At 36.4% G+C, this 20,346-nt stretch overlaps 1 non-coding gene across 1 annotated transcript; it reads left to right on the top strand.

Moving 5' to 3' along the window:
• Window positions 1-18,745: 18,745 nt before the first annotated feature.
• Window positions 18,746-18,853, top strand: LOC112309472 (U6 spliceosomal RNA). The gene has a single exon (XR_002975263.2). It is a non-coding gene; the product is annotated as a U6 spliceosomal RNA (small nuclear RNA).
• The last annotated feature ends 1,493 nt before the right edge of the window (window positions 18,854-20,346 follow it).

Raw genomic sequence — 20,346 nt, 5'->3', positions numbered from 1 at the left:
AGAGTCAATTAATATTTGACAGAGGAAGCAAGCACATACAATGGGCTAAAGACAGTTCATTCAATAAGTGGTGTGAGGAAAATTGGACAGATACATGCAGAAGAATGAAACTAGACCACCTTCTTACACCATACACAAGGATAAATTCAAAATGGATTAAAGGCTTAGATGTTAGACCTGAAACCATAAAATTCTAGAAGAAAACAGGCAGCAAAATCTTGGACATTGCTACTAGCAATATTTTATCGGGTATATCTCCCCAGGCAAGGGAAACAAACAAACAAACAAACAACTGGGACTATATCAGACTAAAAAGATTTTGTACAGCAAAGGAAACCATGAACAAAATAAAAAGACAACTCACTAAATGGGAGAACATATGCGTTAATACATCTGACAAAGGGTTATATGCGTTAATACATCTGACAAAGGGTTAATATCCAAAATTTATACAGCACTAGCGAAACTCAACACTAAAAAAACAAACAACCCAATTAAAAAATGGGCAAAGGACCTGAATAGACACTCTTTCAAAGAGGACATACGGATGGCCAATAGACATATGAAAAGATGCTCAATATCACTAATCATCAGAAAAATGTAAATTAAAACCACAATGAGATATCATCTCACACCTGTCTGAATGGCCATCATCAATAAATCAACAAACAACAATGCTGGTGAGGATGTGGAGAAAGGGGGACCCTTTTGTACTGTTGGGGGGTATGCAGATTGGTGCAGCCCCTTTGGAAAACAGTTGAGGATAACTCAAAAAATTAAAAATGGATTTTCCTTTTGATGTAGTGATCCCATTTCTGGGAATATGGCCAAAAGAACCCCAAACACTAATAATTTGAAAGAGCATAAGAACCCCTATGTTCACTGCAGCATTTTTTTTCTACAATTGCCAAGACATGGAAGCAGTCCAAGTGTCTATCAGTAGATAAGTGGATAAAACAACTATGGGACATTTACCCAATGGAATACTAGTTGGCCATAAAAAAAAAAAAAAAAGAAAATTTTACCCTTTGCAACAGTATGGATGGACTTGGAGAACATTATGCTAAGTGAAATAAGCCTGTCAGAGAAAGACAAATACCTTATAATTTCATTCATACATAGAATTTAATGAACAAACTGGAGTAATAAGGAAAATGGGGTCAGACTTAGACATGAAGAGCAGGATGACAGCTGGGGGTTGGGCAGTGAGGGGGTGGAGAGATTGAGCAAAAAAGAAAAAGGACTCATGGACATGGACAACAGGGTGGTGATTGCTGAGGGGAGATTGGTATAGGGGAATAAATGGTAATGGAAAAAATACAATAAAGATTAAATATAAAAACCCTTCAATATTAAGAGGTTAAACAGTCCAATTAAAAAAAAGAGGAAAATATTTGAGGATACTTCGGACAAAAGGTGATATACAAAATGCCAACAAACATGCAATTAACATTCATCATCCCTAATCACCAGGAAAATGCAAATTAAAATCATAGGAGGTACCTTTACATACACACGTGAATGGCAAGAATGGGGTAACCACCAGAGTTGTTATATATTGTTGCTGGGAAGATAAAATGGTAGGACTACATTGGTATACAATTTGCTCATTTTAAAAATAGGACACATTCACTTAACACAGAAATCCAACTCTTAGGTATTTATCCAGTAGACACAGAAACATACCCAAAGACTTGCATGCAAATACTTACAGTAGTTAATGATGCTGGATGCTGCTGCTGCTGCTGATGAGCTAGCTCTAAACTAGAAACGTACAAATTTTCAATGGTTAAACCAATTAACCATACTACTCTGAGTTAAAAACGAGCAAATTATTGATACATGCCACAGCATGAATGAAGTTCAAAATCGTTACGCTGAGCCAAATAATTCATGCACACATTACATGCATATGCATGCACTGCGTGATTGTATGTGTATGAAATTCTAAAAGAGACTCTCTACTCCGCAGAGGTAAAACCAGTGGTACCTTGGGTGACTGGACAAGGGTACAGGTAAACTTTCTGGGGTGATAGATGTGTTCTCTGCTTTCATTGTAGTGGTGGTACACAAGTACATATGTCTCAAAAGGCATCAAGCTGTAAATGTAGACTTAAATAATGAGTCAGGCAAAGTCAACTGAAAACATTATGAACAGTACATCTATATATACATTACAGTTAGAAGCAACAGCAGTACTAAGAAATGTTTTTGTTACTAATGACAAAATTATGGTGATTGGGGCACAGCCATACCGTGTCAGTTTTTATAAATACCAAGAAATATACTATATTTTGGTTTTAACTTTGTCAGGGAAGGTAATTCTAAACTTTAGGCCATCATCCTCTTTAAAATAAATGCTTAGCTACAATGGGAAGGCATTCAACATTACTATATAAAGCTCAATGATGCTACCCCTTCATCACACTATTTGATGTGTTTTGTGATGTCATAAAGGTCTATTTATACACAAGAGCATGTATGTTGTCCTTGAATTTTTCCTGTCAGCTGAAAAATTAAAAGAATAAGAATTGGGTGAATATTTTTCACTTTGTAGATTTATAAGCAGTGTGTAACTTGATCTTATTGTTCTTACCAAAAAGAAATTCTGACGATAATATAGGCTAATGCCGGGATGCCTGGTGTCAGGGATGCCAGAGGAGGCTATTACAGTAGTCTAGGCAAGATAAAATGAGGGTTTGAATTAAGACAGTAAGGTAGAAACCAGAGACTATGTTAAAGATACATTTGTTATGGTTTGGTTAGTCATACATTTAATGACCTATAAGGGAATCTAGTGGATGCGTGACCTCACTAAAAAAAAAAAAACCAGTATTCTCCTCATGGCCTATAAAGTCCTACATGGTAGGGCCCCTGCCTATTTCCCAGCATTCCTGTTCTTCTACTGAGCACCGAGTAGTGAACGTCTAGCTCTGAATTCAAAGCCACTGTCTCCTCAGAGACCTTGCATTTTCTGTTCTCCAAGCACGACAGGCTCTTTAGCCATCTATATCTTGTCATGGCGGAAGCCGTCTCATCATTTAGGCCTCTGTTCAGATTTCAAGTCTTTGGAAAGCTCTTTTCTGACCATATCCCTGCTCAGTCACTCAATGGCATTATCTTGTTGTATTTAGCATGTATCATAAGATTATTAGTTACTTATTTATTGTCTGTCACAGCCACTGCCACTACAGTGTAAAATTCATAAGAGTACCTTGGCTGTCTTATTCTTCAGTGTAATCCCAGTGCCTAGAACAGTTCTTGGTGCAGCTGTTTTGTAGATGAGTAAGTTGGTGTATGCTTGCCACATATTTGAATGTTTCAGAACAATGAAGATCATGAATAAAAAATCATCAAAATATGTAATCATAAAATTTATAAATATACATATTCTGATTATGTATGTTCCACTGTTTTAGAGAGATTTATACTCAATGTTTAAGAATGACTCAAAGTTACAGCTGAGAGGAGAGATATTATCGTCATCTCCTTTATTGCCATAGTACACTTTTCACCACTGAACCTGTTTTCTGCATCATTCATTCATTCATGTATTCATTTATTCAGCACTTACTCAGAACCTCTGGGCATATGAAGATGAAGAAAGTCACAATTCAATAGGCGCAAAATAAGATTCATGTGAAGAGAATTGTGGAAGTGCTGAGGTGGAAGAAATAATCTATATTTGAAGGAGGGATTGAGAAAGTGGGAAAATCTTTGAAAAGGAGTCAGCTTGGTTTAAATGATAATAGAAATATATCAAGTAGAGAGAAAAGAAGGAGATTTCTAGGTAGAGGAAGAAACTTGAGCAAAGTCAAGGGTTATAGAAGCTGAGGAAGTCATTTGTGGTGACTGAAGAATAGTGTGTGTTAGAGTGTGGTAGAAAGTGATATTGGAAAAATATATTTAAGTCTGATAATAAAGGACCTCCAATGCCATGTCAAGAACTTTATCAAGTAGGTAATTGAGAAACCACAAAAAGACTTTATGTAGGAGTATGACATGACCAGGCGTGTGATTTAAAAGGTAATTTTGCAGCAGGTGGGATGAGAGAGTAAGCCTAAAGGCATGGAGATTTGTTGAAAGACCATTACAATTTTCAATCAAGACATGAGGCCTAAATTAAGGCAGTGGCAGTATAAATAGAGAGGAAAGGACTGATTTCAGTATTAGAATTGATGGCTCTTGAGACTTATAGAGGAGTGAGGGACCAGGAGGAGATAAAGCTGACGCTGAATTTCTGGTTGGGAGTCTCATAGATGGGGCTGTAATTGATCCAGTGTGACCTGCAATTGATTGGCCTTCCTGGTTCACCTCGTTTCCTTCATTGACTTTTCTACCCAACTTTAACTCCAGGACAGGGGTTTCCTCCTGCTTTGGGCTCATTAATACCTCTTTTCACTCACCAGGTACAAAAACTGCTACTAATCAATCTGCATGAGTAACCTTTCCTTTTCCTCTGTGTCAGCAGCTGAGTATCTTAGATTGATTCAATAAGCTCTCAATTGTGTGAAAACTCTTTTAGGATACCTAGAGAGCTATTTCACTGCCTTATAGGTTTGCACATCTTCTAACAACCTGCTGTAATTCTTTAATTCATTCAAATTTTTCTTATTGTCCTCTGTATCTACTTATATCAATCCATAGATGATATCAACTCCATCTTCAATGGTCTTTAAAAGTTGGTTCTTAGTCTTTCTTTAAGAGGTAGATTTCTGACTGTGGATTCAGTAGTGAAATAAGGGGGTAGTTTCTTCTCAGAACTTACACCCTACATGAAGAGATAAGACACTTTATCCCTCCTCTCTTTCTCCCTCCTTTTTTCTCTCTCCCTCCCTCTTTTCCTCCCTCTTCTTCCTCCCTTCTACCTCAGTTAAATTAAATTAAATACTGTGAGGCATTGAGAGTACAAAGAAAATAAGATATAAAGGTTTCTGATCACAAAACAATCAACAATTAAGTGACAAATTATATAGCACAGAGCTAAAACCTAGGTGTAACAAGAAAGGCCTCACAGAGAAACCAGCAACATTTAAGGAATATCTATTGTTAGTGATAATCATATAAGAACTCTCACAAGCATAGGGCATCTTGATTTGTGGAAATTATCTAGCACAAAAATATCAGTATACTCATGAATAAATTGAAAAAATGTGGGCTAGATTCAAGGTGTTTTTGTGATTATGAATAAACTTGGAATGTGTCAAAGTGAATAGAATATTCTAGGAATATGTGGTAGGATTCTCTCTTTAACTGTCTTATTGATCAATGGTTGGATGAAGTCATACAAAGCTGGCTTATCTATGCTGTAGACAGTGAAACAGGGTTTTATTAGACAGAATGTTATATCAAGATTAAAGATAAACATGGAAGTATAAAACGTTTGAGTCAAAAATAACAAAATAAAATTCAATTTAGATTAAAAAAATACACTAAGATAACATCAGGGTAACCTGTCTTGACAGGTGATTCATGGAAAAGTTCTTGGAACTCTTATAGTTAGTTGCCCATGATATCTGTGTGACTTAGTGCATGTAACATTACTGCTAAAAAGCTCTTCAAATACCTATTCTACATCGGTAAGAAAAGAACACAGACAGCAAGCATTACCCTACAAACAGCATTAGCTAAGCCAGGTAGGTGTCCAGTCAATGCTCAGGTCTGTGTTCTTTGTGTCTACAAGGTCATATACAAACTAGAGCACGCACTGAGAATACCACTTGTGGATGTTCCAGAAACAATATCATGTAGGAACTAGAGGAGAGAGGACTGCAAGAACAATCTGAAAAACTACTTTAAAATTTAGAAAAATCATGAGAGTGAATAGATTTGCTGTCTTGTTCCAGAAAGCATAAAAAGCATGAATGGGTACAAGTTTTCATGAGGCTAATTTGGACTCAAATCAGAGAGAGAATTTTCAGCTGGTAATTCTAGAAACAGTTGAGGTAGCTTCCACCATGTCCACAATGAACGCCCTCTCGCTGAGGGCGCTGCGGCAAAGGACAGGTAGACGCGCACTTGTCGGGCTGAAATCCTGCAGAGTTGGAGGGCTAGTTGAGGTTATCTGTAAGCTTTCTTCTAGTGCCAAATCCAGACACAGCCTCATTTTTGTATTTTTTTAAAGTAAAATAAGTTGCACAAAATGTTGATTAAAATAATAATAGAATTATGGGGAGGGTGGTGGAGGGAAGATTATACAATACCCTTTGTAATGTATTATAAAGAATGTACAGTTTCTTAAGAATATAAAGCAAATTTTGGTAGACATTTTGGAAGTTGTTTGGAATTAATTGAAGCCAAGAATGAAATTCTTTATTTTAGTACCAAAGTGAAAAGGGAACCAGTAAAATGCGCCATACATCCTTTTAAAATAGTTAATTGTCATATTGCCTAGTGTGGAAGAGGTAAAAAAAATCCCGCCTAGTTGTTAGGCTTCCAGTTAAGCCACTTTATTCCACAAATAGTCATGTTTAGCACACACAGGATACTTCGTATTTACTAAGTGCTTCTTTATGAGTTATTAATTTGTCTTCCCAAAGACCATGTGAAAGCAATGAAGTTACAATATGTCTCTACTTAGCAGGTGAAAAATTTAAAGTCACATATATACAGACTCCCCAAGTCTTTTTTTAAATTTACCTTGATACTATATTTTCAGACAGTGAATCCAAGAATACACATAATTGATATAATTCATTTATTAACATTGCTCTAAAAATCAGGCTCTTTTTTATGAGTCTCACTTTTGAGTTTAGCTGATAATTTTAGTTATTATTGGAACAATAGATGTTTAAATTTATAACTCACTTTTGCAGGTTACAAAGCAACTTTAAATAATTAAATCCCATTTAACAGAAAAAATTAAATAAGTGCCCCTAACTTCCCCATAGGTCCAAAACAGTTGGTTTTTTAAATCCAAGGAAATAAATCCAAGCAAATTTGTTTACCATTGGCTGAATAAAGTTGAAGTTCAAATGGCATAGTTCTTACAATCTATTTCTTGACATGTAAAATTATTTAAAATTACTGTATTAGCACTGATTCATTCAGAATAGCATCTACTGGAAGACCACCACAAATCCCCAGGGATTTGGTGCAATCATTACAATGAAAATAAACTACAAATTGGCAACTTCTAGGGATGGCAATTTTATTAAAACATATTATAATTTTTTTTCAAAACTTCAGCAGAATCTACACCAGTGATCTCAACTTTTAAAAAATTCTATGCAACATGAACGTTGTTTATTTCACATTATTCAATACTGTCAGGCTTTTTACTTTTTGCTGGTCTCAGGGAAATAAAGTTAGATCAGATTAGAGCCTCAATTTGCCTTTTATTAGTGGTCAATGAAGTCGTGAATTTTTAAAAATGTTTATTCACCATGCGTGTGTTCTTTACTATGTGATACTTATCTAGGTCTTTTGCCCATTTTTTCCCTAAGGATTATCTGTCTTTTCCTTATTGATTTGCTGTATTTGTAAATATATCACGGATAGTAAACATTTTCAGTTATAATTGTTACCAATGCCTCCCCTAAGTTTATTGGGTGGTTTTTTGAATGAGGAATATAAGCTAATACTATGATTTATTCAGTGACAAAGCCAGGTTTTTGGGAGAAAATCCGAGAGTCCTGGCTAGTTACGTAGGTCTTGACTATCCAGAGCACAAGCCTCGTTTTATGCAACACAATGAACACTGGTAGACAGCAGCTTAGCCAGAAAAGTTCAAGTGGACAATTAAACTTTATACAATAGAAAATGCAAGTGGAAAAAACAGATTTGAATTAGTTTTGGTAAATAATGCCCAACTATGGAGTGACCGGAAAGCAGATCAGTAGCTTCTGAAGGTCAGTCCATGTTCTGTATGTTTTGCTTAGAAAATGTTCTGCTAATCATTTCCTAACACCCAGGTAGGCAAATGTATCAATTTTACTATACTATAATGTGTTAGTAGATATTGGGTTCACCTAGAATATACTTTTATATATAATGTAGAGATTCCCTTGTTTTTAAATGGAAACTCATTTTTTACACTATTTATACACTATTTATAAACTCATTTATACACTATTTCTTCAATAATCTGGAATGTCGCTCTCATATGTGGGTATATGTGGTCTGTTCTAGACTCTTTATGATATTTCTTTTATTGATTTTTGTTTATGCAAATAAATCAATGGCTGAATTAATATAGTTTTATAATAAACCTTGATTTCTGGTAGAATATTTTATTATCTTCCTCTTTTGGGAGCACCTTTGTTGTTCTTAGCACTTTGCCCACGCACATCTTAGAATTAGCTTGTTAAACTTCTCAAATGTTTAGTTTGGATTTTGATTTTCATTTATTGCCTCTAAGATTAATTTTGAGGAAAACTATATTAACTGCACTGAGCTGTTCAGTCTATGAATGTGGTGTACTTCTTAGGCATTTAAAAGTGTATATTTCAATTCCATATGGAATCTTTTTTCTCTATAAAAAAATACCTTTTAAAATCTTTGGTTCAGGCCTGAATTAAATTTTTGTTGCTCTGAAGATGTCTTTACTTAGTTTTCATTTTTGAGGACAATTTCCCTTGAGTATAAAATGTTATGATGGCAGTTTCTTCCAGCATTTTGAAAAATCATTTCATTGTCTTCCAGCTTTGACTTTTTTTCTGTGGGAAGTCAGCTATTAGTCTTACTGATGCTTATTTGAAGGTGAGTATCTTTATTCTCTAATGGGTTGTAGGACCTATGGTATGCTTCAGTGTGGTATTTTCAATATTTATCTTGCTTGGAGTTTGTACTACTTACTGATTACATGGCTTAAAATTTCTCAACAATTTAAAAATATTCTCAGTTATTATATTCTCAAATGATACTTCAACTTCATTCTCTCCCTCAACTTTTTCTGGGAGTTTAATTAGATATAGATTAGACTTTAATTGCACTGACCATATTTCTTACACTCTTTTCTATCTGTCACACTATCTTATCTTTTCTCTGTGCTTCATCTTAGATATTTTCTGTTAACATATTTTGGTTTATTGCTATTGCTATTTCTATTAACACATTGATATATATTCTAATATATTCTGGATATATTTCTATATTTTAAATCGCTAGTAGTCCCTTTGGTTTTGTTTATTCTACAATTAACTATAGCCATGGAATTTTAAATTCAATCATTACGTTTTTCAGTTTAGAATTTCCAGTTTTATAATTTATGCCTTCTTATAAAATTGATAACCCTGTATTTTTTTATTTCTTTGTATGTATTAGGCATAGTTATTTTTAAGTTCTTAATTAATGACTTTATTACTCTGATTGTCTGTGGGTCTACTTCTATGTTCTATTATTTCTCTTAGGTTTTAATTACATTATCTTGTTTAGTTATACTCCTGGTTATTATTTTCATTGCTAAATTCCAGTCACAGCATATCAAAAAATATAGTCACAACTTGAGACTTAAGATGATGCTCTCTTCTACCAGAGAAAATATATGTTTATTCTAACAGGTGGCAAAGGGCATTAGTAAACAAGGTTTGCCTTAATTCCAACAGGGCTTTAGATCATTTGAGACTGGCTTGTTTTGTTCACCCTCATTCCAGAGCCTAGGAGAGTTGCCACCATTTCCCACTTGGCAGGTTCTGAACTTGAATTTCTTTCCATCTAGTCTCATGTATCTGTCAAAAGTTTTCCTCAGCTTCTCAGCTTCTCAGCTCTGTTTTGGAAATAGTGAAGACACATAAGGGAAACGTTTCAAATGTAGCTTGATTTCTCTGGGTTTTATCCTCTTCTGAATTTTGACTTCAAAATTCTTTATCTTTTGTTATATTTTCAATGACTTCATGTGTGTTACTTAAAACATTTTACCCACACTTAATAACTATTTTAAGCTGGGGAGTTGATTTGAAATAACTATTCTACCAGTACTGGAAGCAGAACTCCCTTTTACTTATTTTAAAAATTCAATATGTGTGTGTATTAGCTAAAAACATTTTATTTACTTTACAAATCTGACTGGTAATTTTTGATAGTGTCTTGTCCATCATTACATATCTTGATTTTCTCTCTCTCTCTTTGAAAAAATCACTTTATAATTATTTTACGTTCAATAACTAATACTTTCAGAAATCTAAGGGCTTGGGGTTTAAAACTGTGGTTTGTTTCTGCTCATTGTCATAGGTGGTAGAGTATTTCTTCATGTTCCTAGTAAAAATTTTTTTGTTATTATGACTTTATATTTTGTTGAACTTCTTCTGTAAGAAGCTTAAGTGCCTAACTTGGGGATACTTTGCCCCAGGAAGAACTTGTATTTGCTCCTGGTGGGTACTATTGGATGCTATTAAGTTGGTACCACTCTAATATAATATTCAAGCTTCAGGTTTCCTGGCTGCATGGATGATATAGATTTGAAATTGTGACCTGAGTGATAGCAGATCTGTTGGCCCAATTTTCAGGAGGAACTATTATCATTTGTGTGTGTGAGTGTGTATTTGTGCGGGTATGTGTGTGTGTGTGTTCCACCTTGGGTCCTAATGAAGACAGGCTAGTTCCTAATGGGTTTCCACTGCTAACATGCAGGTGTTTTCAACATCCCTTTACTTGTGCTGTGACACCTTTGAAGTCCCAAATTAAGGAAGTCCATATTTCAGGGTCCTTTACTGGGACATAACTGTGAGTACATGTCTTGGATGTGTTGAGTAATGAGAAATACATCTTAACACATCCAAGAGTAGATAAAATAGCATGTTAATAGGTTTCTAAAATAATTGTTTAAGCCAGAAACAATACTTATAATCATCAGGCAGGTAGTGTAAATGTCAGAAATTTCTAGAAATAAGACAATAAGAGGTGATGGGTACACTGTCTAAAAGATTCAAATTCAAATTTAAAAAGAAGATGGCTAAGGTAGCATCTCCTGGAAGTAATCGACCCAAAGATTGCTAGACTTTGATCTCTGCCTATACCCAACAAATACCTTGATTTTATATTTATATATATATATATATATATATATATATATATACACACACACTTTAAAATTATATATATATACTTTAAGTAAGCTTAAATATGTATTAATATTTCCCGATGTACTGTGACAACATCTAATTTCAATTTATATAACATCTATAACAGTTTCACTTGCTTAGGCTTATGTATTTAAAACCTTATGCTTGGTACAGTCTTTGTTCTACATTTTTTCCCCAGATGCAGAGGTATCTTTAGCATACATTAAAAATCATCGTCATGGAGCAAGGGTTTCCTAATCATAGCAAATTGAGGGAGTTTGGATAAAGAATCAGGTCCATAAATTAGGGATTCTAGAGGCTACAATTAACAGCACTCATGATTTAGAGAACGAAAGTTCTGTTAAAGCCTTGTGCACAATGTGCTTTCACCACTAATCCACGTTATGTGATGATGAGAGAAGTGAGGTGAAATGGAAGATTAACGAAAAAAATCAGTGGTGATTTCTGTCTTCTTACTAAATAAGAGTCCATTCGTATCATCACTATTAGCATCTAAGTGTAAATGGGAATAAGATCCGGTCTAGAGGGAAAAGTTATGATGGATTTTATGGCTCAATGTAGGCAAAGCATAACGCTTAATTCCACAGCTTTACACTTACGGTATGACCACACGCTACTTTTTCCATATGTAGACTGTATATTCAGCAAACACTTTCTTTTCTATACATCAGAAAAAAGTGCTGCAGAAATATATTTCTTATTTAATTTCTACTATTCTTTTAAATGGCAGTTTGCAGAATGCATCTGGGTGTACAGCTAATGACCCATGAGCAATAAGCAACTGTTTAAGTAAAATGCACTATGAAAAAGCTTTTACCAAACAGCATTTTAATATTTTAAATAGATTTTCCATTGCCGGCTCTTTGTAACTGGATTAGTTCTCTGATGTGTTCTGACAGAGCTGTGGTTAGGGATACTCCATTAACTTTGTCTGTCATCTTATTTTCCCTAGTATCCAGCAGAACACCCTTATATTTCATAATTTGTATTGCTATCAGTGCTGATTTGTAAATGTGCAAATTATAATTAACAGTGGCTACTACTTCTATTAAACATTAAATCATTCTTGCAGCTTATATTTTCCACAGCAGATGGAGCCCTGTGGTATGCAAATAGACTTTCCTGACATCGTCAGCAATTCTTAACCTATATTTTAGCTTAAAGAATGCATTTTCCCCTCTTTGCTTTATGTTTTCTATAGCATTTGGGTTAATATTTATTTACTGCAGATTCCCTTTCTACCAATAAGAATTTCATGGACTATTACATCCCAGCACTGTTGTTTCGTGTCCCTTCATTAATAGGTCCTTAATCACCCAGCTTGCCTGTAAGTACGAGAGTTTATTATTTGCTCTGATGCTGTAGTGTTGCATAAGAAGCATTTAGTTATATTTTAATATGTGTAGCAGAGGCAAAAATGTTGGGTACATCATTGTAGGTTTTAATTTGAAATCCAATCTATGCGCACATTTTCCCCTCAGTATAAGCAAAAGCATTTAAGATTTTATATTGTGTCTTAAACATCCTATTAACTGTCATCATCGGATTCAGGAAAATGTATTGCAAAAATATTAGAGAAGTATAAAACGTGTAAATGTAATAGATGCCTGGGACATGCAGAGGAATGTAAAAGTCCAACATTTATCAGGTACCCATAAACCACTAAGAAACACTGATAGAAAGTAACATTCTTATGATATATAGTATTTTAAGCATGAACTCTTTTTTCTGGTATTTATTGCAGTGCTGTTGCATTAAAAAACACTAATTCAGAATGATTGCAACCTTTCCTAACTGAAGATTCCTAGAGTTTGAATATTTCAGTTGAGGAGCGAGTCCTAACTTACTTTACAACAAAAGGATACATACTCTTTAAACCATCAGAATCAGAAGGTTGTTTCCTTGACAGGTTTTTAATGGCAAGTTAAGACTGTCGGAGAAACCACAGAACTCGAAGGCATTAACTGACAAATTAAGCAAAGAGTAATGAAAACTTCGATGTGTTTGAATCATCATTCATTGAACTGTAATTGCCTTAGCAGCAGAAAATTAAATTGTAACAAGTAAGGGTCTTGACACTTCCCGCAATTTCTAAAAAAAAAGTTTGTGCATGCCATGGAGGATCAACAACAGTCACATGAAATACTGAATGTGAGTCTTTTTAATTAATTAATTGTATTTATTTATTTATTTTTGAATCAGTCATTCAATAAGACACACAAGGTTATTGTAACAGTCTGCTTTTGGGATTCTTTAACACTGAAACATTTTGGTCTGTAGCAGATGATGCAATTGTAAGTAGGGTCACGTTCAAGGTATAGGGCCTATTGCTTTATGGAAACAATTAGAAATGACCTGCCAATTATATGCTCTCCTTCTCCCCCCATATCCGGAGGGAGAGAGAAAGAACAGGGAATAAGCAGGGATAATTGTTCATATTTTGCCTTTTCCCCTCATTTGGGGGTACAGTTGAAAGCATATTAGTATATTTGTGATGGGCCAAAAAAAGCAGTCTCCAGATAGCAGGTTCCTTTTCCTTCCAAGACAAAGACTATCTTTGTATTGTAGTAGTTGTTGTTGTTTTAAAATGGTAGGAATTCCAGAGGGAGCACAGGATACTCAGAAAGAGAAGCGTATCTGTTTTTCTGTGGATATCCTGTAGGAGTCAAAACAGAGAAAGGACACAAAGGCTTTATAAAACAAAATTTTGGATCAGTTGAAAGTTATAGTCACGGAACCCACAAGAACAGCCTGACTAACCTTTCTGTGGGGCTTCAGAGACCGTGAATTTCCCCACAGATAATGCCTCAGCATTGGGTGGGAAGCTGTGATGAACATTTGAGTGAGAAAATATGTGTCTGAGTTAGAGCATCTGCTTTCATTACTTAGTTTTCAAGAGGACATTATGAGTCAAGTAAATGAGTGGGTTTTATCCTGGAAAAGATCCAGGGGAAATTAGATCTTCTTAAGAAGATAAAGGAAAGCAGATTTCAGCAGTTCTGAGGAGGGAGCTGTGGGCGAGACTGAGTGAGTGAGGACTCGCCCTGTTGGTCCGTGGGGAGCTCCGTTCCTCAGGGGACAGACAGTCTTCCCTCAGCAGCATGGTGACTCATTCAGGGTTCGAGATTAACCCGTTAATCTTCCTATTAAAACCTTCCAAAATGAGGGGCCCTAATAGAACGTGTCTGCCGCAGATAGCTGTGCCTAAAGGGGATTGCCTGGAGAGAGGGCCACACCAGCCATCCACAAAAGCCTGCAAGAAATAGCATAGTGGGAATGTGCAGAACAGAAGGGGACTGGACTCAGGTGTGGAACTACAGATCTAAAGTTTAGGAAGAGTCTCCATAACGAGGCTACATCTCAGAGGCAAGTAACTTCATTCACAAGTCATAAGCCTTCTATCTTCAGGAGAAGAGGAGATTTGTATACTTTTCAAAGACTCCATTTCTAGAGCTTGAAAAAAAATTAAACATAGGACCTAGTGCAATAGTGATGAAGAGGGTATGCGTTAACATACATAGGGAAATCTGTCACACAACGGAGACAGTCAGGCTAGTTTCTATCCCCTCTATTTCAGGGCTGAGGCTAAGGATGGAGGCATGGGGTGGAGTGGAGAAAGGGGGAAATGGGATACATCTGGATAATCCCAACTAAAGGCTGTTTGGTTTGGTTTTGACATTGAATGCCTATAACAGGCTCTGGGGACCTCGCCCTATCAGTAACTTCTTGTATTTGCTCAAGTCGGTGTCCTTTCTGGATGCTGCTTCCTTCCCTACATGTCTTCGTATCTTTGGCCAATAACATTTACACAACCAGGTTAGGTTTCCTGGCTTTCTGCTTCCTGTTTTCTATGAAAATTCCAGGACTCAAGCTTTGTCATCAAAGCCACCCTGAGGAATTCCACAAAGTGAAATTCAAGTTTCTTTCAGTCCCATTGTACTGGATCCCCGTCTTCGCGATAATACCTTCCCCTCCCCTCCTTCAGGGAGCCCAGCTACAGCTCTTCCCCCCTGACAGACCTCGGCCCTCGGCCATCCTCTCCTTGGCCTCCTCCAGATATGTAAGTTCTGCAGGCTTTGCCCTCACTACCTTGTTAGTTTATTTAATCTTATTCAATAAATAAAATTAAGAGGCAATCAACTGATAAAGGCCTTTGGGTCAATTTGCCTTTCCATATAAGTTTTTATTTACATGGGCCCGGAGACCCTGTGTTAGGGCCGGTAGGACGGGAGCGCCTTTGTTTCCCTCCCCATTGCAAGTTGAACCATGAGGGGCATTGGCTTTCAGCCAAAAGTCCATGAGACTGTGTAAGGCCCCAAACTAGTGCTTTCTTTCCTTTTTTTAAATAGCCTTTTAAAGTTTCCTCCAGAAATAATGCTATTTCAGTACCTGTGGGCTGACACAAACTTACTATCTGGCTTAATAGACAGTAAACAGTAAATCTAAGTAAAATTACCCTGGAAGTATCCACCTTTCCAAAATACGAACTCTCCTTGACCTCTTCATGTTCCTGGTGTTTCATTTGAATTTTTTTTTTTACAGATTCTACTTTTGAAAACCCCGAGTGTGTTTGTTATAGATAAACATGTTCTCTGGAAAACTGACTTTAGGGAAATTCCATGCAAAAAGCTTTGTTTCTGATGGGATGCATGATCCAATAAATGTGCAAAATGCTCTAGATGCTACCTAAATTTTGAGGATTTTCAATGTGCATTTGTGCAGGAAAGGTCCTGAGAAGTCCTGTAGTGACAACGCCTGTTTGAACCTATCTAACGCAGCATTTCCTAAAGGTGTAATTCTTTTGTGTACCACATTCTGTGGAACTGGGTTTACAATGAGCACAATTGTGGAGGATGGGGCAGGGGAGAAGGCTCTAGGTGGCTGCTTGGACCCAGATTACTTTAGTAGGAAAGAAGGGAGACAATTTGTGTTGGAAGGTAAAGCAGACAATGCTTGTAAACGCAACCATTAAAAAAACTCATGTATTTATTCATTAAAGATTCATCGCACACTTACCATGTAGACAAGACTGAATCAAGAGTTGTGGTGCTCCCCTAAAAAAAGAGACTGATCTTGGTCTGGAGGTGTTTCTGGGCCTGCTGGGACACACACAGACGATTAAAATAGTCTCGACTGCACATAGCTGACTGAAGCAATGATCAGTGGTGAGGAGACGTCTTCCAGTGGTTAGGTCTTGACTCAGAATCTGAAGAGTACTAGTTGATGACTACCACCTTAGCTAAGTCACGTTTTACCCAGACGTCCAGACTCAGTAAATGAACAACCACACAGAAACATTATTACTTCGAAGGCCTTTCATTCTGTTAAAGCCTTGAGCTGAAGGGAATGTTTTCTTTCTGAGATATTGAGGAGAGAGAATGGGGCTAGGTCTCCGAAGACTTCAGTTAGAATCCTGCCTCTGTCTTGTACACCTGTGGTTGGCTACATGCATGACGCTACTGAGGCAGAGACACTGAGGATCCAGTTATTATTATTTATTATTTGCCGGGAATGAATCTGGGAGGATCCTGAGAGACAGAACGAAAACAGTTGTGCGCTTCATAAAGTGTACAATTATATATAGATGTTGGCTATTATTTCTACCATGTTACTCTTATTTTTTTTAGACTAATCAAAATAATTAACCATTATGCAAGGCATTGTCTTAAATGCTTTCCATTTGTTTTCTCCCTTAATCTGTACAACCTTTAAGTGTCAGATATGCTAATTTTCCGTTTCACAGATGAGAAAACTGAGGCTTCCATAATTTAAATCATGGGTTTTAGTAAAACATTTGCAAATTTTCAGTGTTAGATCTGTGCCTGTTTGGTGACTTTGGGAGTCATTCTTTCATTCAACTAATACAGTATTATTAAGCACATGCTGTGTCTTGTTTAGAGTTCTGTATATGTAGTAGTGAACAAAATGGACTAAAATTTTCGTCCTTGTGAAATTTAAATTCTAGTGAAGAAGAGAGATAATAGGCACAAGTGTAAAAACTATGTAGAATGTTAGAAGGTCACTGGGCGTGTGAGGAGAGGGGGTGCAATACAGTTTTAAACAGGTTGGACAGGGTTGCCTGTTGAGATGGTGACAGCTGAGGAGAGATCTGAAAGAGGTCAGGGAATGAGTCATGGGGACACTAGAGAGAAGAGTGTCCTGGTCAGAGGGGACGGACAGTGCAAAGGTCAGGGGTGTGCGTATGTTGGGCCTGTCTGAGAAACAGCATGCCCGGTAGGACTGGAGAAAAGAGAGCAAGGCACAGGGTAAGAAATGGGTCCGAGAGGCCTGGTGTGTGGGGCCTGCAGGTCACTGCCAGGGCTCTGGCTTGCACCGTTCACTGCATGAGAGACGGGGAGGTTTTGAGTGGGGGAGTAGCATAATCTGATCTATATTTTAAAAGGATCACTTTAACCATTTTGTTGAGAACACACTGTAGGGGTTAAAGGTGGAAGCAGGGAAATAAAAAAAAACTGCTCATTCCTGATACAAAATGAAGTGAATTAGAAAGTGCTTCCAAATCTCATTTGGCGTACATTAAACTCAGTTAGTTCATTTTCCATATAGCAAAATGAGCAAGCTGGGGAGGCCTGTTTGAACACCTATTTATCTTGGCCAAATACTTTCTTCTAGCATCTTGAAGTCATTTATTTGGCCATGTTGGTGCTATAACCAAAATGAGTTTTTCTATAATAGTGACATAAATCCTGGAATTCCAATAGAAGATTGGATTAAATAGGACTTTTTTTTTTTTTTTTGGTGGGTGGTATATTCCAACTACTTCTTATCAAAACCAGTATAATTTCTAGTATATACTGGGTAGTTATTTGAAAATATCATCTATACAGGTTCTGTTTGATGGTAGAATATAGATTAATAATGAAATACATTAAAAGCAACATCATTTTACTATGCAAGATTAGGAATAGAACCATGATGTTTTGAAAACAAGACATGGCATACTGACACAGTGGAAATTTGAATTCATTTTGAATAACTGTTGATATTAGTATCCAGTCCCTAGATTTCAGATCCACACAATTGAACCTAGATGGGAAATTTGATGCTGTTTTTCTTATTGAGGTGATGGAACTAGAAATCACATAAACTTTAGTAAGCTTATTTATGGATATTCGAATAACTTTATGGACCATGCTTGGGTTAATGATAGGGCAGAAATGCTATTAAAGCAGAATACTATTAGTTAACCCACTGCTGATGTGCATTAGTGATACTTGAAAAGTTATGCAGTAATGGGGAGTTTTGTAGTCTTAGTTTATCCATCTACTAAGATTTGTAGGTATTTTATATGAACTTATGATTCCCCCTTCTACTCTCAGCAAATGACTCAGATCTCTTCAACCCACCAGAAGACATGCTCAAGAAGGCTTTCTGTTAATGGAACATGACTGGCTTGTTTTCTTTCAAAATGCAATACAGTGACTTCGAAATTACAAGTCTACCGTGTGACCAAGAAGGATCCTCCATTGAAATACAAATTATATAGTTTATTGGAAACATGAATCATATTTTCTGTATTTACTCAAGGGTTCATCATTGGGAGGAAAAGGGTGGCAAAGAGAGAAGACTGTTCAAGAAATTATTGGATTAATCTGAGGTCCTTCCCCTTGATATTAGATTAATCTTTTGCCAACAATTGACCAAGGTGTTTATGGACAATGTGCCAGACAATGACAACCAATTACCTTTCAGAAATCTCTGGGGTGCTCGTCTCTACAGCACTTACACTAAAAAATTGGGATGATAAAGAGAAGATTAGCATAACCCCACTTAAAAATAGCATGCACATTGATGCAGTATTTTATATTTTTAAAATTAAACTTATTCTGGTAATCATTAACTTGTATACCTTAAACTTATACAATGTCATCTCAGTAAAACTGGAAACATGAGAAATATTTGTGTTTGGAGGCTGGAGGGAGGGCCAAAGGTCAGGTAAGGCAGTACCATTTTTTGAGACTGTAGTCAGAAATTTAGCAAGAAATTGAAGATGGAGAATACGGTATGAAGCACATGTGTAGTTACCTGAAATCCAGCATCATTTTAAAACAAAGTGGTTAAGAGGGTATACATGTTAGTATTCTACTGCCATCTCTGCCACCACAAATCTACAGCCTACTATTTTCCTACCATACGTTTCCTAATGATGCTTCTGTTGATAGAAAGCCCCAGTCATTTTTTATTAATGGATGCTGTGACTTCTTCCCACTCTCTTTCCATTGGCACAGCATTTACTGATTAAGGATGCTGGGCGAGTCAGAATATTCCTTGCATAATGATTGGTTACTTGGAATGGGTACCAGCTCTTCCTTTGTGATAAAGAACAGTGTATATAAATAAGGGTAAGAGATTTTCTTGATGTTCAAGGTCTTTGGTCTCTGAGTTACAGACTATAAATTTTCTGGGCCACATTCTAGATGCAGAACTTCCACTGAAGTCAACAGAAGTTTTGTAAAAAAAAAATTAATGGCAGGAAAATGCACTATTATTATTTATTACCATTTCCTTTTGACTGTTCTGAAGATAATTTGGTGCATAAAGTATTGTGGAAGTTTTGAGTTTTTCCAGTGACTCATTTTCATGCAAATGTTTATCACATTTCTGTGTATTGTTTTCTTCTATCATATATATTTCCATCTTCCATGAGTAAATCAACATCTTCTTCCATAGTGCACTTTCAGTGGCTGTAAATTCAGCCTGTATTCTCATTAAATGTTACGAATATGTGATTTTCATTTATGATTTTAGTGGGTGTTTCTGAAATTTCTACAGCAGCATCTGGCCAGTAAATATTGTCTGTGTATTAGAATTACAGCACCTAATTTCATTTTTCTTCTGTGTACTACTTTCTCTAATCCTTTCCTAGTAAACAGGAGGCAATTTGGATTCTTTTCTATCCTAATTCTCAGAGACTCTCCTCATACACAGACTAGGTTGGATTTTGCTTTTCCTCCTATGCATGGTTCAGGGAACAATGGGAGCAAGTCTTGAGTCCCCTCCCCTTCCTCACTGCTAACATCATACCTAAACCACCACCCTGGTTTAATCAAACCAGGCCACATGCCTCCTAAGAGGTTTTTCACCGTGTTCAGCTTCAGTCCTTCTAATCCCTCGATGCTGCTGTTAGAATGATCTTTTAAAAATGTGGAGAAGATTCTTCCTCTCCCTGCTGAAAACACTTTGGATTGTCCTTAGGATAAAGACCAAATTCTTGAACATAGCTCATGGAGCGCTACATACTCTGGTCTCTGCTTGTCTCTCCAGACAATTCATCTACCATCTCCCTTACTCCGTGCTCTAGCCA

The sequence above is a fragment of the Desmodus rotundus genome, chromosome 3, assembly GCF_022682495.2.
Source record: "Desmodus rotundus isolate HL8 chromosome 3, HLdesRot8A.1, whole genome shotgun sequence".
In the NCBI taxonomy this organism is placed as follows: domain Eukaryota; kingdom Metazoa; phylum Chordata; class Mammalia; order Chiroptera; family Phyllostomidae; genus Desmodus; species Desmodus rotundus.
This window is presented reverse-complemented; position numbering and strand designations above follow the sequence as displayed.